Source organism: Manduca sexta, chromosome 17, assembly GCF_014839805.1.
Source record: "Manduca sexta isolate Smith_Timp_Sample1 chromosome 17, JHU_Msex_v1.0, whole genome shotgun sequence".
Classification (NCBI taxonomy): domain Eukaryota; kingdom Metazoa; phylum Arthropoda; class Insecta; order Lepidoptera; family Sphingidae; genus Manduca; species Manduca sexta.
In genome coordinates this window covers 4,032,166-4,050,805 of record NC_051131.1, presented here as the reverse complement: position 1 = coordinate 4,050,805, position 18,640 = coordinate 4,032,166, and positions in this window count along the sequence as shown.

Here is an 18,640-nt window from a genome sequence, read left to right as displayed (position 1 = left end):
CGATTTGAAACCTTGGTGTTTTACCTTGTGGTTTGGACATTCTCTTACTAAATTAGCCGTGTTTATAAAATCTGACTAGCAAGACTAGTGAGGAAAGGGGCAAGATAGCTGCTAGGTATAGTTGAATATTTAACACTTTAATGTACATCATGAAGTAAATGTAGAAATAAAAATAATCTTAGTGTCGAAAAAAACAGATATAGCTGACCGTCTATCACTTTTCACTAGGTATGATTTTATAAAATCTATAGATGGTTGCGAAAAAATATTTTACACTGTAAGTTTAAGAATAAAAATTAACTGGTATTAATTTTGCTAAGCAACAGTTCAAAGCACTTCCTGTATGCCCAAAATATAGTTGCATACTGAGTTCGCCAATTACCACTCGCTATTGAAAACCAAATTTTGCTCCTGATGGCTAAGCGGTCCAATTGCGAAAACGTTAACAAAATGCGCATAAACTTTTCAATAAGGAAGTACCATAGCTTATAAATTCAATATCGCATAAAACGCGAACGTTTGCGATCAAAATAAATTGCCGCTAATTAAATCTCTTTCACAACTGTCTCAGGGCTTACAAAACGATCATTGGCAATGCATAACGCCTTATCACAACTATTGAGACTTATAATTAACGGATCAATCTGAGCCGTATGACAGTCGCAGTTAAATTGTGTTTGAGGTTGTTTTATTAAGTTTTTTACTTTAATAAATCGTCATCAATACTGGTGGTTAACGGTGAACTAAAACATCGTGAGGAAACCTGCACATCTGAGAAGTTTTCTATAGGAATTTCGAAGGTGTGTAAAGTCTAACAATCCGCACAAGGCCAGCGTGATGGACTAAGGCCTAATTTCTCTCAGTAGTAGAGGTCCGTGCCCAACAGTGGGACAGTATATAATACAGGGCTGATATTATTATTATTATTATTATATTATGAATACTGGTGGTAGGTCTCTAATATGTGAGAGTCCGCTTGGTTAGGTACCATCGCAATGTCGTTTTCTACCGCCAAGCTGCAGTATGTAGTCCCTGTCGTGTTTCGGTTTGAAGGACATTGTAGCCAGTGTAACTACTGGACATAATGAAACTTTACATCTCATGTCTCGGGATGGCGAGCGCGATGGAATACCAAACAATACTATGTAATTCAAGGTATTGGATGGTGTTTCTATTGTTTATAGGTATTAGGTTTATATTGTTTATGTCTTATTGTCGTATCACTTACCATCAAGCGAAAGACAAGCTCGTATCGTCATTCAAAGAAAAAAAAACCGTCAATTTGTGACAAAATTGACAAGTTAATGATGTAGAACAAAAGGGGACTTTATTCTAGTATTTTATAGTTAAATTATACTATGGTCTAGTTCGTAAATTTTAGGGCTTTGATCTAAGCTACGTGTTATCGTATAATAGCCGGTAAACAACTTGACCACACTACCCTTTAAAATATAACTGTTTAATATGGTACCTGTCTCAACTTTTCACCACCGCACCACTCGCCATCGCAGTGGAGTTCATCCGTACTACGTTGAATCCATCCGTAGTAGCACGGCGCTTTTTCAAAGGTTCTTACTGCCGCGCACGTGCAAACTTGGAATGAACTCCCTGCATCGGTGTTTCCCGAGCGCTATGACTTGTCCTTTTTTAAACGAGGTTTAAAAAGAGTGTTCACCTCCCGGTAGGCAACGGCTTGGCTGTGCCTCTAGTATTGCTTTAATCCATGGGTAGTGGATGCTGCTTAACATCAGGCGGACCGCTCGCTCGTTTGCCTACTAATGCAAAAAAAAAATAAGAAATCATTACCCCATGTTGGAGATTTTATTTCGTACGTTTGTAAATACACTTTCGTCAAAAAATCTCCAATCATAATACTATCTATATATATAAAAATCAATTGCTGTTCGTTAGTCTCGCTAAAACTCGAGAACGGCTGAACGGATTTATCTTATCTTGGTCTTGAATTATTCGTGGAGGTCTAGGGAAGGTTTAAAAGGTGAGAAAAATTCGAATAATTGCCGGGAAAATCCTCAAAACAGCATTTTTCTATTTCCCATACAAACGTTTTCTAACTAATACGTAGAATCAATTTGAGCTTTATTGCTATTGTATAAAGTTCACTGTTGTCTAAGCAATGTAGGTGTGTTCCTAACATCAAAGCAGTTGGAGCACAGAATATAATAATGAAAACTCAACTGAAACTGAAACTCAACAAAAGTGATATCGCGGACCCGACTAAATTGAACAGTCACAAAATTTAATATATCATTAGTTATTTGGTTGGCTTCACGATATTATTTCTTTTGTTTTACTTTAAAATTCATATTTTCGTTATGGACAATTTTTGAGCTACTTTTGCATATCTATACTTATAATAAATCTGTAGAGAGGTCAATTCTGTACATGAAATATATTTCCAAAATAACTGGGGGTGATTAGGGATCGATACTGATGCCAAAAATGCAATTAGTAAAATTTTTGTCTGTCTGTCTGTCTGTCTGTATAACCGTTATAGAAACAAAAACTACTCGACGGATTTTTACGAAACTTGATACAATTATTTGTCATACTCCTGTGCTGGTTATAGTATACTTTTCATCACGCTACAATTAATAGGAGCAGAGCAGTGAAGGGAAATATTGGGAAAACGGGAGAAGTTACTCCATTTTTTAAGCTTCCGTCGCGTGTGCAACCTTAATGGTTAAAGCTACATAGAAATCATGTATGACGGAAATGTTCTCCTTAAAATTATGTAAATAATATCCCACGACAGCATATGTCTATCTTTTATGGTTGACTCACAATAACATGTGTAACTCCCGATAGCTTAGCAGTTCCAAGCTTTCTCATTATATTTGTCTACTCTTACGTTTATAACACTCTCAGTCATCCCTAATTAAAAAAGTTAACATTATTAAATATTCCATAAAAAAGAATCATAGAAATCGGTATAGAAACACCAAAGTTATATATGAAATACGCTAATAATAAGCCATCGCGCGGGAATACTGAATCATGCTATAAGGATTATTTTTGTATATACAATAAGGTCGCGAACGCACAGGCAGGCGGCTTGCTTGGCACCTAGAGGCTAGCGAATCACCTAGCGAGTAGCTTCGTAAAACGAACATTCTCGAACGTTCGCGATCGGCTCCGTTTTTGAAGTCCGAAATCCACGCGGGCGAAGCTGCGGGCGGGAGCTAGTACTTATATAAATATAGCCTAATTATATAGGTCATATTCATATATCAAAAATACTACCCAACATTGTCAAACCATAAAATGATTTTAAGTTTATTTAATTCATCAAAACACACCTACTTAGCCAATGCAACATAGCTATTAAACAATTTAGCAATATAACAATTTACATGAATATAATTGAACATTTGATGTAATGTCTGATATTGCACCCGACGGCGACATCGGCAACCTGCAGTCTCTAGGTAAAACACTATCGCAACATTGCGGAAGCAAAGGTAAATAACCGTTCTAATATACTTGATCTCGCAATAATTTTTCACATGGCAATAAGGTGCAAAACCAGCTATATTATTCTCATGGCTTACTTACGCGGCTTAACAATGTTTAGTCTCCAGGTTTTAAAGAGTTTATTGATTCCAGGAATATTAATTAATTAAAAACATGATTTTATTACCTCACCATGATTGTTTTGTTGGTCCTTTTATAAGCGTAACGCCCGGCTTCGGATATCCGCCATCCGAAATGGGTTATAATAATAATAATAATATCAGCCCTGTATTATATACTTGCCCACTGCTGAGCACGGGCCTCCTCTACTACTGAGAGGGATTAGGCCTTAGTCCACCACGCTGGCCTAGTGCGGATTGGTAGACTTCACATACCTTCGAAATTCATATAGGCTAACGCCGCTAACAAAATCGGCTAATATAATTGTAAGAATTTACCGAAGAAGACAATATAGTACGTGGTATTTTTCTGTATTATTAATACTCATGTGACTTTATTATTACAAACAGTCTCTCGCTTTCTTTTATTCTTATTATAATCATGAGACATTACGTTTTTATTTTTTTGGTGATCACCATATAAGACTGCTATTCAAATAAAAATAAAAAAATTGAATTGAATGGTTGTACAATATATTAATTAATTAGAGAGCATTATAACATTTGAGCAACACAGTATTGAGTCAAGAAAAGCGAGCACGATGACATGACATAGCGTGGGCGGTTTGTGTCATTTCGATTATGAGGCAACCAATAACCATGTAGCGGTTACAAAATGAGCCGTGTAAGTTACGGCTACTCCTGCCCCATTTATTAGAACAATATCAAGTCATGTCAAATCTAATGACGCCGAACTTGGTCAAATGGAACCTTAAACAATATGGGAATTATGTATCTAATAGAAACCTAACTATTAACTGAAAATCATTTATAAACACAAAACTATATGTGACAAAATAAAATACTGTATCTTAAAAAAATATTGACATTGAGATATGGATATGGAACAAAGGACGAACTATTTTGAATTTAAACTCTGGAATATGGGTTATTATTATGTTTATGTTTTGTTTGATCGCGCTGAGGAGCCGTTCAAGTATTACGTAAAGCAATTTTGAAGATTTTTGACCCTCACACCACCCTATGTAACGCGCCGTAACATTTTCTTGTACGCCTCCGCCTCCCCTCAAAAAGTTATGTAACTCTAAAATTACATTTTTTTTCTCAAAATACCAGAAAATGGCTAAAATACCTTTGTTATTGTTTTAAAATAAAAAAAAAAATCCAATGTCACATAACGCGTTGTTCGAACCCCCCTCCCGCGCCTGTAACGCATAGTTACATTTTAAATGACCCCCCCTAACCTCCAAATTGCGTTACGTAATATTTGGACGGCTCTTAATCTCTCGTAGTATTCCGATTCGAAAACTCTTTTATTAATCGATAAATTATCTTGTAGTAGTGGCAACTTTTTACCCAGGAAATGGACTTTTACATGGGTAAAACCGCTAGTATACTGCGGACTATAATAAATTATATTGGACACGTTAGCAGCCCGGACTCGGCCATTCGTTCTCAAAATGACGCTGTAAATTAAATCAATCAAAAGTATAGTTAAGGTACCACTTATCAATGAAATTGTTATAATCGAAAGCGTTTAAATTACTACTATACATTCATCTTAACTATGTGTCTAGCTATAATTATAAAAAAAAATCATAAAAGGTATTTTGATTAATACATGCACATACATTCCATTATTGGAATATTTTATTGCATATTCGTATACATAATGTCGCCTACTAAATGTGTACAATTTACATATTGAAATGTCACTTTATGCAATTTCTTCTTTCAATGTAAAAGTAACAACTAAAGAAACACAGACGTCAGTAAAAGGAATAGTAATTTTGATGATGAAGAAACTATCTGTTATTTCACGTGCCATAGCCACAGTTTACTCAAACAAAACTAGACCCAATAAATGCCACCACTGTTTAAATTATGTTCATGCTCAAATTTATGGTGTCTCCGTGATTTTGTACGAAATGTAGTTTAGGACTGCAGAAAATCCGCATCAAAATTCCATTGAAACGTCGCCACATTTGGTTATGTTGCCGCTAAAACGAAATTTAAACTTTATGCAGTATGTCGAAAGAGTTATATTTAGATTTTACTAAATTATATACAAGAAATGCCATCGTCTTATTAATTAACACGTTCTGGATGAACTCAAATCGTGTAATTAAGGTTTAAAATTCAACAGTTAATTTTAAAAACAAAATTGTATAATTGTTAAATGTAGGTAGATATTGTAACTTTGACTTTTCGGGTGACCAACACCTTAATCCACTCCGTGACCACTAACGCTGCAAAGTCTTCGAAATGCCGGGAGAAAATTATACTAAGTATAAAATTCACGATAAAATCTGAAAAATATTTCCATCGTCCAATGTTATTTCGACTGCAGAAGGCCTCACGTGTTTCATAATATTTGATTTTCGTTCACACAATGACAAACGATAACGAATAAACGACACAAGTACAACTCTACTAAGATAACAATTATAAATTATATATAAAGTATTACTGCCACCATGAAGGAAGCAAACACACGAATGGCCTGTTGATAACTGAGTTTTATTTTTGCATCCCACAATTTTAATTCTACTACCAGCTTTTTAATAATATTTATAACTATTACATTAATAAGATTTGTGATTACTTAAGTCTCTGCGCGTCTTGGTTCAAGCAAATCCGTTTAGTAGTTGATCCCTGAAATGCTAACAAACATATGAACAACATCACAATTTTTCATATTATAAACACATAATATAGACCGAATCTAATTACTAACAAAAATGTTCTTCCTTCTATATTTATTTTCACATCACAGTGCAGTCACTATTGCTGTATTCTAAGGTAAAAATAGATTGTTTTGTTGATAACTACTGAGTCGTAATATTCTGGAAACCAAGTTAAACAAAAAGACATAAATTATTCACCATTAGCATTTTTTGATAAAATCTTTATATATTATCACCTTGAAAACACATTTATCAAAATTATAATCCCATTGAATTACCTAATTAGACAGTTATGAATTAATTACCATACCCGTATGGTGTCAAAAGGCCGTAAATATAATTTAACCATATTTCTTATATTACACTTTAAATTCATTTTCAAATAAGTGTGTCATGAACATTATTCTTCCTACATTAAGTTTAAGAATACATTATTTTTCACTATGCCGTATTTACATAACTCATGAATTAAATTCAAATAATATACACCAGTAAATATTAATGGTATTGAATATGAATTTGTGTAATATACAGCGGAAACTTTGAGTGTGGACAGAGTGGTAAGGTCTGGAACCAGTGATTTTTTATGCCGTAATTAAAAGTTATACCTGCTATGTAATAAAGGCGAATATAAATAGAATGACGAGGTAACAAAAGCTAATGTACAATAAATAAATTTCATAATAAAAACAGATTATATGAATTTAGTTTCATAAAATCACGCTTCAAGTTTGTTAGAAGTTTTATTCGCCAACCAATCTCTTAAAATTCTACATCAAACCGTAGCAAAATATCAACTATAAAAATTCTTAAGGCTACATAAATAACACTTGAATTTCACGGTACATGAAATAAACAATCAAAATAAATTGCAGTAACATACCAACGAATGAAATAAACTATATTAAGATGGAATTTGTTGCACAACGTCGGCATTTCGAACTTTGACCGCAACGCAGAAAGTATCAAAGAGAACCTGTTTCTAGGCGCCCTAATGGCCGCAGCTACGGTTGCCCGATTCAAGCTCTGCCAATTAGACGGATTAAATTCATTTATAGATTTCAAAGTCAAGATTACAACAAATGTAATTAATTAAAGATTAGTAGATGACGGCTTTGGATCGTTTAATTAAGTTTTATGTTTGTTGTAAACATGTTTCACTTACTTTAATGCAAGTTTCTCATTTTGTAATAATGATGGGAAGAAACTAAGCATTTTTATAGTCGTATCATCAGCAATACTATATCTTAATAATTACTTTGTCATATTATCGTATTTTTGTGTTCCAGTAATGTTATTTAAAAGTGATATTTTTTTACAATATTTTTTTCGTTTGAAAATATTTCTTTATGTAATAGGTATAGTTGGATTCTTTTCACGGGTCATGTATATATTCAGGAACTATAGCTGCAGGTTTTCAATATTACTCGATCTCTCCCTGTTATATAAAATTTACATAAATCTATCGTGATTAGTAATTGGTTACCAAATCGGAATTAACTGCACTTTTCTATTTTGAAGAACGTCAGGCGACGGCAAAAAATTGTCAGTTTCTTTAACGTGACCATTCAACCGTGTATTATTGCGTCTTATAAATTTGGTACATTTCCATTATCGTCTGATTCTAGCGTTTATTAGTCAATTTTGAGCAGATTTAGTTAATTAATCTGCTGTTATGTTTTACTATTTACATAACGATTAGGAGACGTCGATCCTCTAATTCTATATAGATTTTGTAACCAATATCTTTTTTTATTGACAAGGCAATGTAGCCTCTTTGCACCTCATGGTAAGTGAAATGACAAAAACATGTCGACCGCCAATAGACAAACATCACCCGATGGTCGACACAGTTATGCCGGCCTGCTTAATTGCTTCTGCTCGCTTTGCTTGAAGGACTCCGAGGTGTAGGAAGGAGGGAACATGTATGCTGGAAATATTTTCCAATGATTAGTGTTACGGAAGAAATATGACTGAAGCTTTTGGTTCGAGCCGGGATGGAAGAGACCACGAAGCTGTGGTTTCGCTAACCAGCACGCGTAGTTCTGTTAAGGAAAGGAGAGGATAGAATAAATATCTCTTACCCATAATGAATTACGGATCTAAAACCTGGACAGACATTAGTGCTGTCCTCGAAATGTTTGGTAGAACATTAGAAGTGAAGACATCCGCCAGAGTACCAAAATCAACCAATATACTAGGAATTATCACGCTAATGTAGGAATCACGGAACCACTATGGAACAGACGGGAATACTTGATGGAGACCGCATAGGTAAACGTAGTGCAAGACGTTCTAGTACGTGAGACAACCAAAATCACCAGTAACTTGGAATTATCACGCTAAATTAGGAATGATGGAACAGACGTAAATAATTGATCGAGACTGAATAAACATAGTGTCAGACGTTCTGCTGCGCGATCGGCTAACGCTTTGAAAAATGTAACTATAAGGAAGGAAGGCAAGTCCTGTGATGTTTATAGCGTTCTTGGGAATCTTTACGTTCCACACAAAACGCGATAGTTCGGAACGCACTTCCATCTAAGCACAAATAAGCATAATTATTTGTATACTGATCATGCTTCGTTTGATATTTAGAAGTGCATAATCCTTCTGTCAATTTGACAGAACAAGTTGTAATTTAGGCGGTTCTCTATTTAACAACAATTTAACCAATAAATCAGCAGTTGTACGATTCAGATTCGTATCAATGCATTACTAATGAATACATACAATTTAACCTGTAGAGTAATTCATATAAACATATTTGACAATTTAATTCGTTTGGAGTGAGATCCTTGCGTGTTGAGACGAGTTGAGTATGGTCGACTATTGGATCAAATATTTGTGAGTATATAGCTTATTTTGCTTTATTCTAGCATTATACCTGGTGATACATCTTATGTACAACTTATAGAAAGTATATTAATCATTATAATATAGCAGTAAATAGTAGTAAGTATGTTCAGTTCTATATTTCCCGGTTGCTATGACAACTCGCGGAATGGGTCTTATTTAGGAATTTGAAAGGATTTTAATGAAATAAGTGCAATAATGTTTTTCTGAAACTTTAACCCTAGTATGTACAATGAAAACGTATACAACTTAAATTTATTCTGAATGGCCTGAAAGAACAAATTATTACTTTTACAAAAGGATCAAAAACTGTCTAGAAGATACAATAATACTATAAAAGAAATCCATTTTGTATTTATTCGTCTTTTATATTTAATAATTAATGTCACTATTTATTAATAAAAAATCAACGACTCACTCAACAGCTCGATCACAATAAAATTATGTCATCAATTTATGAAATTAAGAGCTATTAAAATACTGTAGCTATGTACCTCAGCGGTGTGCAATTTAACATGACAAGCGATGCGAAAAATTAAAATATATTTACTGTTTAAAATCGCCCAAGATATCGGACAGTTTGTCGGTAAAACTAAATCAATAAGTTATTCTTACATGTATATTTGTTGGATCCCACTCAGGAAAGAACATATTTATCGCTATCTCGAAATAAAAGATAAATGGCGGTATGAAACGCATAAACATGTTAAAGATAAAATCCGGTGAAATCTCTAATGGCGTTCCATAAATCAGTCGGTTTTGTCGCGTGGCACGCTAATTGGGCTTGTTTGGGCGCGTCCAGCATGCAGCTGGCTTTCCATCAATGCAGATAGATTTACATAATACAAATTGATTAACAATCGATAGTTATATAAACAACAAATTCCATTGTTAAGTAGTTGATTTGGTATTATTATATACGAGTCACGCAGAATATTACTAAAATTAATATTTAACAAATCCTACTAATATTATAAATGCGAAAGTTTGTGGGAGTGGATGTATGTATGTTTGTTCCTCTTTCAAGAAAAAACTACTGAACAGATTTGGATGAATCTATGCAGTAATATTGGTTATACATCAGAATAACACATAGGCTACAAAATATAATAATTTTATGTAATTTTGTCATAATATAACGATACATATTAAGTAAGTCGGAAAAAATGCTATCTTGGTGTACGCTGCCTAAACCGTTGGAGCTAGACAAAGGTGATGTACCGTAGGATTGTTTATCTTAAATAGTTGTAAATAAAAGTCTGCGACAGCGTATTTCTGTCTTTTATATGGAAGCCACTATGACCAAAATAGTGAGTAAATATAATTAAATTGGATAGTTTTTTAGCGGGACTTTTATCTGGAAAATTCCTTCACGCGGGCGAAGCCGCGAGCAAAAGCTAGCTAGTTATAAATTTCTGTTGGTGCGATAAAGTATCTTAATAACTGTAAAAAAATAGAATGTATCTGACTGCAGCATGATTAATGGTTATTAAATTAAGACATTTTTAATTATTTCCGATGTTAATAAAATCCATTCACTGTAATTATTTCCGTGGTATACTTAAGCCTATTTTATACATTAGTATTATAATTAAAAAAGATAAAAAATCCATAATACAATTCAATAGAATCACTAACAACACACAACTAAAATATGTGGCTCTAGAAACTAAAATTTTGCATGTAATTCTTTTTTTAACATACCCTATGTTTGTTAACCTGGCAATGCCCGACTTATACTCGTACTTTTGGATATAAGGTGGGCGATTTGGCGATCGCAACCCTTGAAAATTAAGCGACCATGCTAATGACAACCCACGGCTACGACTTGATTATGAACCTCGGCTCAGGACGGTCACTGGGAGAGGATCAGGCACAATTAACTTATTTATAAAGATGCGTACTGAGATAATAGTTTGAAAACCGATCTCTTAACTGTTTTATAATATTTTCACACGATTATTTTTAACAATTTTATCGCCGAAAACACCAAAAGTAAAAGTTACAGTTAAAAATATTACTTAATCGCGACACAATTTAGTTCGATATTGAGACAAATTCGCACCTTATTCGGATATTACTTACAACTTTCTACGTTACTAGCATACCTTGAGTTATTGGGGTAATCGGGTTTATGTAACTTTTGTACTTTGGGAGATTGTAGTTTTGATATATCATTTCAATCGTAGATTGGAAACACTGAACTGATTATATTTGCTTTGCGATATTTGTTAACGATTGGATAACATAAATATAAACAAACTCACGACTTTACCTCTGAAGGGTTGAGTAGAGTTTTAACTATGCTATGATGTTTTGCCATCAATTTATGGCAAGATGAAATGAGACTCGAGCTGGTATTTGGTCTGATTTATTCTATGTACTACAAATGGTGCTTATATATTAATGTGGTACGTAATACCTGAGTTAACACTCATCCAAGCATCTACGTGATACTATGTGTGACGCTGTCGCTTCAATGTGGTATGTGACAAAACCTATCCCTGCATTGACAACAATACCCATATTTGGTAACTCAGGTGTACTTTGGGTAGGCACAGGCTTATGCGCGTGCTTGCTGTCATGCGCACTTTGGGTAGTTGGCTAGTCCATAGCGGATGCTGCTTAACATTAAGCGGATCGCTCGCTCGTTTGTCTACTAAGATAATAAAAATAAAAACTCTTAGAAAATTTGCAATTTTTTTGTTGCTCGACTTTGTTATCGAAGTCATATTCTCAGTTAGCGTACTTTTTCAGGTGCCCAAGTAAGCCAAATAAGTTCAATAAAGCAAACAAGGGACCAGTATAGTGACCAATATTTCATCGTAAAATTTGTCTAATGCCTACGAACATTGTCAAGGTACATAATATATGAGAATGAACTGAAATCATATATCTTTGAGTATGCTTGCACTGATCCTAAACGTCATGGTTCACTGGATAAAATTACTGTTTTAATCTGTTATATGTCCCAAAAGTGTTTATTCTCAATTGTGTTTGAACAACCTTTGGCCACACATATAGCTCGCATTTCTGGCCACACCGCTGGCGTGAAATTGACACGTGGTCTGTCATGCATCGATCATTGAACAATGCCTGATGGGTTCTAATATAAGCTGTTAAATATAACATAGCTAGCTTCTGTTCGCGGCTTCGGCTGCGTGAGTTTTTCCAAAAGCCTTGCTATATATTTTCCCAGGATAGAAAGTAGCCAATGTCCTTCCCAGGGTCCCAAACTATCTCCATACTACACTTCATCGAAATCTGTTTGGTTGTTTTTGAGTTTAACGCGTTCTGATAGACAGATTCGGCGGGGGACTTTGATTTATAATACATGTATAGATCGACACGTACTTCTCAATAATATATATACCAAAGTGTTTGATATTTGTTTAAAGTAAATGCCGAAGCAAGTTAAAGGACTTAAATAGAAATTCGCACATAGGATAATATATGTCCTAGAAAGTACACTGACGGATTTTTATTCCGGGTAGTCTTTGATGCGGGCAGATTCGCGGGCAAAACCTAGTTTATATATAAAATTATACAACATACTTTTATTACACTTTAAAGCTTGTACTGACCCTGAGCGTCATGGTTCACTAAAGATACTATCAAAATGATATTTGTCAAATTATTCAACCTTAAACATTTCACATCCTGTTACAAATTTTAACAATATGGACTAACTAGAACATCTTTTTATCCGTTTTATCATTCTTGTCGAAAGGACAGCGTTGTGGAAAAAATGAGACCGTGCAATTATGTCAAGATCTTCGAAGGTAAAATCTATTGAATGTTAAATAATTAAGATTTGCGGGTATTTGAGTTATAAGGGATTTACTTTTGAATGGTTTAAATGTATTCAAACCAAGATGAACAGGAAATCTGATTAATTTATAAACTTGTTTAAATGCCAATACGCTATTTATAGATAGCAATTGCGAATTACATCCGATGTCAATGACTTGTTACTAAACTATATGATATGTTTAATATTTATACCTCTTAGAAATCTTCATTATAACCGTTTTTTACGTTATTAGTCTCTATTCAAACAACGTATCATGCTAACATTGTTATGAAACAAATCACTGCAAATCCTTTTAAAATTTATTTGTCTTCCTATAATAATATAATATCAGAACTGTATTATTTAGTGTCTCATTGCTGGACACGGGCCCTCTACTGAGAGGTATTTGGCCTTAGTCCACTACGCTGGCTTAGTGTGGATCGATAGACTTTACACACCCTTAAAATTCCTATAGAGAACTTCTCAGGTATCCAGGTTTCCCCAAAATGTTTTCCTTCGCCGTTAAAGCAAGCAATAATTCACAAATAATACACACATAATTAAAAAAAAGTCAAAGGTATGTGTACCTTTAAGATTTGAACCTGCGGCCATTCATCTCGGCAGTCCGTTCCACACCCAACCAGGCTATCGCCGCTCAGTCTTCATGTTACAGTAAAATTGCAACACATTTTTATAAGTTAACGCGACTTAATTCTTATTTATTAGCGAAGCGTGACTTGTTTCTTAAACAGTGACTAGGTTTACATCTCCAGTTATAAAATATCAAACAAACAAATTGCCCCACAAATCCGATGAAAGACAAAATCATTAAGAAATTATTTTGTTGTCTTGTGGCCACGAAAACTGAGTTGTAAGTCGGCCATTGGCTTCCGGGCATTCGTGGTTGGTCACGAATCGGGCCGTTGTTGCAACACAGTGGACTCAGCTTGGTCCTTAGACCTTATGTCACCGATAAAACTGGATCACTTGATATTACACGCCAGATTTTCACTTTCACAAAATTACTGCCGATATCTACGTCAAAAGAAGTGATCATAATGCATTAATTTTATGGACAGGTGCAGACAAATTCATTTTATGCACGCTTGAAAGTGATTACTAAAATATCTATTCACAAAATTGTAAAGTTAATTTATTTTTTAATACAATGATGTTTGGGGTCGAATGAATCCTTATTCATTGCTTTTTTTTGGAAGTAAATTTTAGTTGATTATTTGCGCTAATTGACGCTTTCATAATATATATTCCAATGCATATCATAATAAGTATTCAACGTATTAATCTGCTGTTTATATTACATGATAATAGGTGAATTAAAAAAGAAAAAGTGTCAATATTAAAAAGTGCATTACAATCAGTCACCCCATATTATGAAGATTTTTTTTTATCTTTAAATTAATGGTGGATTTTTAGCAATATAGCTTCAAACGCTTTGAGCATTGAGTACCTTCTTTATAACCAGTTCAATTCGAGTGTGTTATTAGAGTAATGCCGCTGTATAACAAGAATGAAAATGTGAAAGCCAATAATTAGGCAAATCTTGGAATTGACGACTATTGTTGCTCACATATATTATATTCTCTCTTGGCAGCCATAATATAAAAGAAAATAACGAAACTATCACCCCTTAATCAGCGAATGGAACCTCAAATCAAAATAAAAATAACCACACAAAACATAACTACAGAAATCAAACTCAACAATAAAACCTTCATACATTTTCAATTTCATCAAACGATATGTTCGCATATTAGCCTGCTAAACAAGATAATAGTGTTAGTCACAGATGTCACTGTCAGTGGCGCCATTGTTCGTACGAACAAAACAATAAGGCATATCAGTACTGTGTGCACTGATCTTTACGGTTATTTCCTAAACTTTCACCGTAATCATCGCATTATGCACGCCTTATATGAAATGCTAATCTCATTGATCGCGGAAAGTAAAAATGTTACTCTTATGGTAGCAACAGACTGGGTAGGTATAACATTGTCTATCTATGCTACCAAGCAGCAGTGTGCGTTTCGTTACGGTTTAAAAGGTAATGGAGACATTATGTAGTGTTACTGGACATTGACCAATGTCTAAGGATGATGAACCTAATGCAGTACAAGAGAGCAGAGCTTTAATTAAAATCTGTTCTGGTTTGTCAAATATTGATATGTCATTTTTACTGGACATGATCCTGCTGATTAGTGGACCGACGATAAGAAGAAGGCGGTAGTCATTGACGTATATTCTATAGACACATACGTCTATATAAACTATTTATTCAAAATCTGAACCAAAATGGCAACCAAAACGTCACTGTTATAACCTATTTATTCACCTTAACAACAAATAATTTTCCTTATTTTACTAATATTTTTATTCAAATCCAGGTTCGAGTTTTTATATCACGAACGCCACTCCGTACACAACCACAAGCTGTCAATATTGACCACACAAAAGTCAGTTTCAATGGATATCAGTTCAAATCAGTTGAACACAATGAATGTTCGGAACGTCAAATGTAGTACATAGTACATATTATATCGATGGGGTAGTGGAGAAGAGAGGATTATTGGCGCTCACTTGGGGGACTTCGCTCCTTCAGCAGCGGACGGCGATAGACTTATTGATTGATTATTCTTTCCCGTGTGATTTACAGTATCGCCTAGTTAAACGACTGGTCAGTCATAAGTAATCAGGCGACCGACTTACCCGATTCGTAATTGTATAAAAAGTAATTTGAAATAGTATGCAGTATACCGATTTAGTGGAATAAATCATCAATAATGATGATGGATGAAGCGATAACCTCCGCACGCTACAGCTGGACGTAATGCACTACTAAGCAATATCATGATAACTAGCACATTCTTCGAGTGCAAATCTTGGACCGAAATAACGTAATTAAATTTTTCAAACTTATCTGTTATTACGCGATGGATACGGTCCACTGGCTCTAAATTAAAGAGATTAATAATATTACATGTGTAATGTACCTGCATAACAAGCTAATTAACTCAATATGTGCAAACAATTAATAATATTTAGTTTCAGCATCAATTAATTTATACAGGTGAATGACAAGGTAAGTTGCACTTCTAATAGTAAGCATTGCAAATGAGGAACCATCTAAAAATTACGTCACATTAATTTTATTATTTTTGAACTCACCCGCGTCCTTGTCATACGCAGTCTCTTTTGCGGGACCCCCTTGGTGACGTCACAAGTTTTGCACTTTTACACATACCTTACATGTATAACCAGGGATAGAATATATGTTTTTGTTTACAATTAATGTTATGTGTTTTAATACCAAGTGACGTCATAAAACGACTCCCTTCTCCTATGATGAGTCCCATCGTCTTGTCTCATGATTTCACGCTTCGTTGACCCCCTCCACGTAACTCATAACTTTTAATTCTCCACATATCACTACACATTATAATGAGACTACCTTCAAATGTTTAGTCAATGCCAATTAGGCTGGAAGTTCAAACCGGATATTGCAGCTTGGCAGCATTATTAGTCTAAATGGTTACTTCCCAAGCGGACTTCGGCTTACGAGAAACTCTACTAAAATTCGACCCTAAATATCAAGACCTGCCTGAAACCCATTGGAATTCGATATTAAATATCTACTCCAAAAGTCAAAGCTGACCACGCAAAAGACTGTTGAAAATCAATATAATATTTATTACCTTATTATTTCTAATTGTAAACCAATGAACTAAGGCGTGTTCGGTATAACTATTTATACGCCCCCTACAACGACCACCCACATTCCTCCGCATACTTTGTGTTCCGCGACTTAATTTATATCTCATTTGACATTATACTGTTACCCGTATACTCTATATTCTTATTGAAATTAAACTACTTTTCGGATTCTATCGCGGTTTTTATATTTTAGTTTTCTCCCGAGGTTTCGAAGACTTTGCAGCCTTCATGGTCACGGGGGGGGGGGGTCCCCCGAAAAGTAGTTTAATTTCATAGTCTAACATTCGCGTAAACATAAGAAATCTATATTCTTAACAATTTATAGAAATAAAAGCTAGCATTGGTTAACTTCACATTGAATATCGCAAACGGGTTTTTTATATCGCAGCGAGGTATTCCATTGCAGCTGATAGTACGTGAAGTAAGGACCACATAACGATTGACGAGAGATGGTTACCCCTCGCTGGTCTACACAATTATTCCGGTCTGTTTGAAAACGAATATATATAGGGTGATACCAGAACGCGATACATTTATGTGGACTACTACAGCGGATTTTACACCATGTGTATTGTGGTCGCTATTCGGGAGGATACAAATATTCTCCACTAGCCACCCACCAGTAACAAGCCTGCAGTCTGTTATGCTTTTTCATTACATCGTAGTCACTTGTAAGATCTGATTAGATGCATTTAGATTCGCTTATTTGAGTTAAGAAGTTTAATAAACTTTCGTAGCTAGTAGCAAACACACACACACAAATCTCACATCACGCCGTAACCCTTAAAGGAGTAGGCAGAATATCCCCTGGTTGCACCTGTGCCATGTGTGTGATAGGGGCGGGCCTATCGCGATAGTGAGCAGAAAAATTCAATATCATTTTGTCTAACCCGGGATTCGAACCCCAGGACCTCAGAGTGGTGTTGTGCTGCGCACGTTATACAACTATGGCACAAGGACAGTATATAGTTCTACCACATATCAAAAAGAATGTAATAACGCAAATAATATTTGATAATCGAAATGCAGCTTGTCTCGATTCATAAGTCGGTTGGCAACAATAAGTCAGTATTGACTTTTTCTTTCTGACCTTTAGTCCCGGTCAATGTCAAGGTTGTAGTCATATTGTCTCAATATTTTGTTACAGCGGTTGTAACTGAAACTATTATATTATGTTTAGGTCGTTTTGTATCAAAAGGATGAAATTAAATTCTTATAACCTTCATAAGCATAAAAGCATTAGAAATCAAAACCCGTGACCAATGTTCATTAGTTATAATTGTGAACGTACAAAAAATGGTGCACTTGTATGCTTCTTATGTACTATAAGGTTTAAGATGTTATCTTTTTGCCGAACCGTGATATAAAATACAAGATATCGAGCAAAATGTGAATCTCTAGTCATAGTTTTAACCTCTGGCACAATAATACTTTAAGAAAACTTTAAATGCATAAGTGTGTCGACTTTGCTGGTGGTAGGATATATTTTATATCTGCTCAGATAGCGACATTACACAAGGTGTTAAACCCGCCATAGTGGCTCACGTAAGTGTGTCGCGTTCTGGGATCATCGTGTGTACATTCGGTTCCAACAGGCCGGCATAATTGTCTCAACTGCCAAGGGGTAATCATCTGTTCTGAATCGACATTCCGTTGGACCCCATTCCACTTACCATCAGGTGTAATGGGGTCACTTTGGCGTGCACGTGTAAAAAAAAATCTACTACAGTTTACTTCACTCAACAAATCCACAAGCCACTCTATAAATATACCGTTCAATATATATTATTTGTACTAAAAATACTTTTACAATATTAAGGACCTATATTCTATATATACTTAGGAACCTATCTACATACTAATTAAAATCACTCTACATTACATAAAGGACCGGAAAACTAATTAACAACAATGTTTTCCATAATAAAAACCTGTCATCTAACAAGAATTACAATATACACGTA